This window comes from Meleagris gallopavo, chromosome 1 (genome assembly GCF_000146605.3).
Source record: "Meleagris gallopavo isolate NT-WF06-2002-E0010 breed Aviagen turkey brand Nicholas breeding stock chromosome 1, Turkey_5.1, whole genome shotgun sequence".
Lineage (NCBI taxonomy): Eukaryota > Metazoa > Chordata > Aves > Galliformes > Phasianidae > Meleagris > Meleagris gallopavo.
This window is the reverse complement of record NC_015011.2, coordinates 39,583,940-39,590,244: the sequence shown is the minus strand read 5'-3', so window position 1 is coordinate 39,590,244 and position 6,305 is coordinate 39,583,940. Positions and strand designations below refer to the sequence as shown.

Genomic DNA, 6,305 nt, shown 5'->3' with positions numbered 1-6,305 from the left:
AAAAAAAAAACCCAAAACACTTAACATGATGAGCACTTTCATCAATATGGCACCATTTCATGCTATTATTTTCTCAGTAACATATCATTTTTTTTTTTTTTTCCATTCAGTTACTCAGGGGAGTTGGAAAGTGCATTTGGACAGCACCAAAACCCCACCAAGACACTGAAAATGTTTTGATAGCTGTTACTCAGCATAGGCAAGACAAGACATGCCAGGATCTGCAAGAAAAGAATTGCTGTTCCTTATTTTCCCAACAAAGTCCTTTTTTAAGATCTTCAACCAGGAGAGGCTTGGGGCCACCACAACTTTACTAACGGGACATATTCAAAGACCACTAAGGAACAGCAAATGCTACCGATGGGAAATGCAGATTGCTTAGGATTCTGCTGATGACATCAGCCTTACTCCATAGATCCCAGGTGTCTGTAGGTGTGCAAAATTGTCATTTAGCAGAAAAAGAAACAAGCTGTCACTGAAAAATAAGCACAGATTAATTATTTATGTAAAACTGGCAAGTTTAGCAGCTGGTCATAAAAAGCTGACTGTGGAGTACATACTCTATATAAATCTTTTAAAGTATATGCGTATGCAGATTAGGACTTGGTGTTACATCAGTAAAATTGATGACAATAATCCCAAATGGGTTCAGTGGAGGCAGAAACTGATGGCAAAGATGCATATCTTTTAGCCTATATGCATCTGAACTGCAATAAATCACTGCGTATGATTCAGATCTTTGAAGTTCAGATGCAATCCAGCATCCAGCAGTAACAGGCGAGGCACATGAGGCAATTTTTTCCAGCAGGTCTGACAGTTGCAACGAGGACAGAAATTGAAGAGTAGTATGTTAACAAAAATTGACGTATGATTTCCCAGGGTGTTTATTCCCAGTTGATCCTTCAGTAATTGTCTAAAAACTAGTACTCCACAAACAGAAGAAAAGTAGCAAAGCTTTGTTGGCACTGTATATATATGGGAGTTACATATTTTGAGAAAAAAAACATGTTTACAAAGTTATACAAGCTATACAAATGAACTTCCATTTCTATAGGAGCAGTTTAAACTATTTCACCTGATTCAGCTATCAGTGATACAAATCACACAAATCACACTGCTGGTGTTTCTTGTCCGCTGTGCTGAGAATAGCATACTAATCTTAAACAGGCAAGAGCTTTACCAGTATATCAAATTTGATCTAAGTCGTAGAGGCTCTTATGTAAGGATGATTGAACGAATGTATGCTGTTTCTTTTCACTTACTGCAGAGTGCTTTTAGAGAAGCAACAAGATGGTATAAGCTAGAACTCAGGCTATGCATCGTTCATCAGTGCAATTCCAAACTGCCACCAGCGTTCAGTACCAAGTCAAATTTATTCTGGATTTCAGTTAATTATATAAAAATGTTGCAGGAAAAAGATTTCCTTCATTATTATATCAGGCATGAAAACTTAAACACGCTGAGTTTGTTTGAAAGTGGTTGAAGGATTGCAGAAAAGTTTTCAGGGTTCTGGGATCATGTTTCCTGAGTCACAGCTTCTTCACAGAAAGAACTGATGGATGCTCATACAAAAATCCTTCATTATAATATTTCTTGAATTTTTTAAGATCCAATTCAGACTGAGACCCAGGCTTGCCACACCTTGCCTAAAATATATCAGTAACCATGTTACTACAGTGACTGAACTATTTGCACATGGGACTGTTTCTAAGAGGGCAGCAGACGAGTTGGGTACCTGCACAAGCTGTTGCACAATAGCAATACAAGTGTATTATTAAAATAGGAAAGAGCTCTATGTATATTAAAAGTAGCCTGAACAGAGAGCTGTAAATAGGTTGCACGTGGAACAAATGAGATGTTCTGTGGTGACAGCAGACTGCAGAATTCTTGCATTCCGCTACCCACATTTCTCACAGAACATGTCAAAGCCTTGGATTTCAAAATAGTTTATGCCAACAATACCAAGCGGATACAGTCATCCAGTGTCTCTGGGTGTTTCTTCACAATGGGTTAAATCCTCATGCCTTCAAATTGTACTTCAGGTATTTTTTAAACATTTGTTGAAACCACCATGATGAGTTGCCATAAACATGAACTGAGATTTTCAGAACAGTTAACAAGAACATATTTTACATGGCCCAGTTTGAGTATACTCTTAAGATCATGAATTTAAGTACATTTAGGACTACTGGTGCCAAGCCATTTCATCTTGCACAGAAGTTCAGCAGTGCATATGGGATGGTGCAGGTCCTGCTGCCATGGCTGTTACCCAGCAAAGCACCTGGAAGCCAGATCCGCAGTGGATTCAGCAGTCACCTTCTGCAGCTTTCCCCACACTTCTGCCTTATAAAATACTTGTCATCACCAAAACCAAAGGCTCAGTCAGGACAGTTTCACTGCCACAGGCTGGTGCAAAGAACATACCAGATCAAATGTCAGGGGATTTGTAAAATCAACTATGTACTTCATCAGTGAAGGATTCCAAAGAGGATTTATAAAGACAGATGGAAGAGTTCCAAAAAGATGTGAATGATAATCCAGAAATAGCTGCTCCATTGCAAAGAAATCATGAGGGTCAAAAAGGTAAATGCTGTCAAGTTGCAGTGAGCAAGGAGAAATACGGAGCACATCAAAAAGAGTCGTGGTTTAGTGGGCAATACTGGTGGTAGGTAGACAGTTGGACTAAATACTTCAGAGTTGTTTCCAACCTTAATGATTCTATGAAGAGAAATCTGCATGCTTAACTGGCTATGTTCAGCTTTGGGCCCAACAGTCAAAGGCCTACAGATGCAGAAAACCCCAACCACCAACACTGAACAAAACATCAAAAAAAAAAACAACCCAGCTATGAAGTGAACTGAAGTGAACACGCACAGGAGTTTGTTTTGATCAAGTGTGTATTAGTAAAAGATTAAAATGCTTAATTAATAGATTTATGTTATAGATCTAAAATTAAAGAATACATGTTTCCCTCAGAAGTTTCAGTTAAATGTGCAACAGCTTACCTGGCATCATTGTGTCCAAAACCAAATTACCATGACAGAACTTCACTAATTAATGTCTGTTTATTTTTTCCTTTAGATGTCATCTCTTTCTTCTACTTTACCTGAAGTGCACTACCACTACTTAGGAAAAAAGAACATTTAAACTCTCTGCAAGAACAGGGTAATAGGGAAGAGAACACAAAGTTTCACAGATCTGACGTTCTTTTCACATTTTGGTTAATTTAAAACAAGAATACTAATAATGAAAAATCTAAATTGCTTAAAAACAAACAAACAAACAAACAAAAAAAAACTAAGAGAAGAACAAGACCACCTCCCCCTTTCCTCTCAGCATTTCTGTCATCAGAAATTTGGCAGTAGTACACATCCAAAGCTTTTATCAAATGAAGCCACTCATTTTTACATTGTTCCATCTGTTTTACTGTAAAATACTAGACATTACGTATTTACTGTGTATGTATTTCTTTTAAAATGTGTAAGTCTTATGTAAATGGTTATAAATATGATTTTTTAAAAATAAAATCTATGGTACATGGGGTCTCAGTGCAAACATTTGAAAATACAGTGTCAATAATACTGTTTGTATCTTTCCATTCCACCATTTTTACAGTTTTTGGATTGTAAAAGTCAAACAAATATGTTTAGCAGAGTTAGAAGCTTCAACATGTTCCTACTGAGAAATCTGTCAATATTTAAAGCTGAACACCTGCCTCTGATGATGTATAATACAATGACATAACCTGGAACTGGAGCCAAAATGGACCTCTAAACACAAAATGGAAATGTCAGATACTTACAGAGAAGCACCATGATGGCTCACCTCTTAAAGACACACACATAAACCCAGAAGAACTGTTTACAGAAAAAAGAAAAAAAAAAGAGCAATTTAATAAACACAATTTATATGAAAACCAAAAACTTTCTTCTATGTTACCTGCGGACCAAGAAGAATCTTGCTTTACCAAGAGCCACCTTTTCGTTCCAGGATCTTCAGACACCAGCCAGCATTGGAAAATTAAATCTAGTGACTGCATAGAATGAGATTCTCAAGTTTCCGAACGTATTCCATGAAGAAAATGAAAGAGAAGCTAAACCCCACAGTTTCTTCATCACAACAGGGCATTAGACAGGCTCCTGTCTAACGCTACGCTTTTAGCCAAGATGGCCTTGCTGAGACTTCACAGAAGTCTGTTTTATCAGAGGAAATAACTGAAAGACAGAGTGATTAATATATAGTGTATAAAAGTTTAGAAGAGCAACTATTACCTGCTGTGGCTTTATTTGGTGGTGTTATTGTTGTTTATTCTTTGTTTAAATGGGAAGTTTCAAAGTAAGACCTACTTAATAGTCATTTACCTATTTGCTATTTTTCTGCTGCTTGATCTTAGCTCAAGACCTGTCTTTTAGTTATTTCTTTTAGCAGTTTGATCTGCAATGTTTGCACGTACATAAACATTTGTTTTGTCTATTTTCATTTGGCAAACTTCAGTCAATCAGATGGTGAAAGATTTTTCTCCCCCAATGTCAATAAAAAAGAATTCAGTGCTATTTGTGTTTATAAGTTTATTAAGCTTAGTACATAGTCACATTAAAATAGTTTGGATGCCACATACCTCTCGTAGCTAACAAAGCCTAAGCACATTTTGCCACTAAAAGGTATGAGTTTCGGTGAATTTACTGGCCATAATCTGCCACAAGAGGGAGCACAGAACTTAATGATGTGGCTGATAGGATGACTTTGGATAGAACACAGCTGTACAGGGACATGGCTCCTCTACATACAGTTCCCTGGGCTTAACCGATGTTGCTGATATCCCTTACTTTTCTCCATCAGCCCTTCTTCGAGCTACTTTGGTCCAGAACGTCACAAAGTAAAGCAATGCAGACACCACTGGAAATGGTTGTAGTATCATCTGAATGCAATTAGTTATTTAAAGCCCACTTCCAATTTTCCAGTATTTCTTTTCCAGCCTCCACTGTCAAAACCCACACACCAATTCAGGGTGGGGGCACAGAGGAAAATGGGATACATTAGGGAAAAGAGTAAGCAAGCTCTTGTAACTGAAGCTCTAGGCATAATGCCCTAGGAGTAACCCCAACTTATGTCCATAGTGAGGAAAAAAACAGACCAGAATATTTAAAAACACTTAAAAAAAAAGTACTATTATGAAGTCCAGTTGTGATTTAAGGCTAGCATATAAAAACTCCTGGTACATTCCTGTCTCCTTGTGTGAGCCAAGGCTCTATTCCCAACGGTAAGGAGTTACGGCTATGCTAAATGTTATCTACATGGTTCCAATCCACAACTAATGAATAAGGATTGTAACAATCTCTTCCATCCAAATCCCTGGCCATTCAGAGCTACCAAAGCATTTCTTTTTTTAAAAAACAAAATTAAGAAGAAACAGTAATCCCCTATCACTTGTTAAATGCAATTGTTCTTCCTTGATTGTACAACCATGTTGCTGGGCAGCAACAGACCCATATACAGGAATAACCACCTCTTTCCCTTTCCCCAGCTAGGCATTAGCCCAAACCTGTAAGCAAAACATTCTGCAATCACAGTTGCTCAGAAAAAAAGGCTCCTCTGGGAAACAAAAGGAATGTTTTTCCATAGTGCATTGTTGCTGCTCTGTATTTGGGTTTTCTAAAGGCTGACAAAGAAATCATTTGGTATTTCTGGAAACCTCTGCATGAGCAGGGCAGTGAGTAGTGAGTGCACCTGACCCTTTTGCCCCTCTCCTCCTTCTCAGTCTTGATCTTGAATTGATTTCCCGAAAAAAAGGTCTTAAAATATGCTCACAGCTTCTGAATTTGGCAACTGCTTACTGTTTAGTCCTCTGAAAAGCAATGCTGAATATGAATTTTTCTACTTTTAAACTTTTTGTTTGTTTTTACATGCATTTCATGTATTTTTACAAGGATTTTTACATTTGTTGTTGAGTTAAAAACTGCAGATTGAGAAGTAATTCATTCAGAGCGTGTATCCTCCATTTCCTGGTATGCTGAGTACCCTCTGAATGTATTTTGAAACAAGCTACATCACCACAAAGGGCTGCCTTGTACCTGTATTTGCTAAAATTCTTAGCTATATATACATCTAATTATGCCTGAAAGCATATTCTGGTTGTCCTTCTCCTAAGTAGCAATAAAAGCCACTACAACAAAATTATAAAAAAAATCCAAAGCATAAATGCCTGCATTTATTTAAAATACATGTTTTCCATTCAACACTACCATGGATAAATCAAGATTTAACAGACTTGAAAGTCAATAATCATCTATTAATCCACACACAAA

The 6,305-nt window shown here is 37.3% G+C and overlaps 1 protein-coding gene across 1 annotated transcript in view; it reads left to right on the top strand.

Annotated features, from left to right (window-relative positions):
• The window catches only part of PPFIA2 (PTPRF interacting protein alpha 2), a 43,731-nt gene extending 39,847 nt beyond the window's left edge, over positions 1-3,884 (top strand). The window contains exon 17 of the mRNA XM_019613605.2: positions 3,082-3,884. The gene's annotated coding sequence lies outside the window, so the exon portion shown is untranslated. The remainder of the gene's footprint in view (positions 1-3,081) is intronic.
• The last annotated feature ends 2,421 nt before the right edge of the window (positions 3,885-6,305 follow it).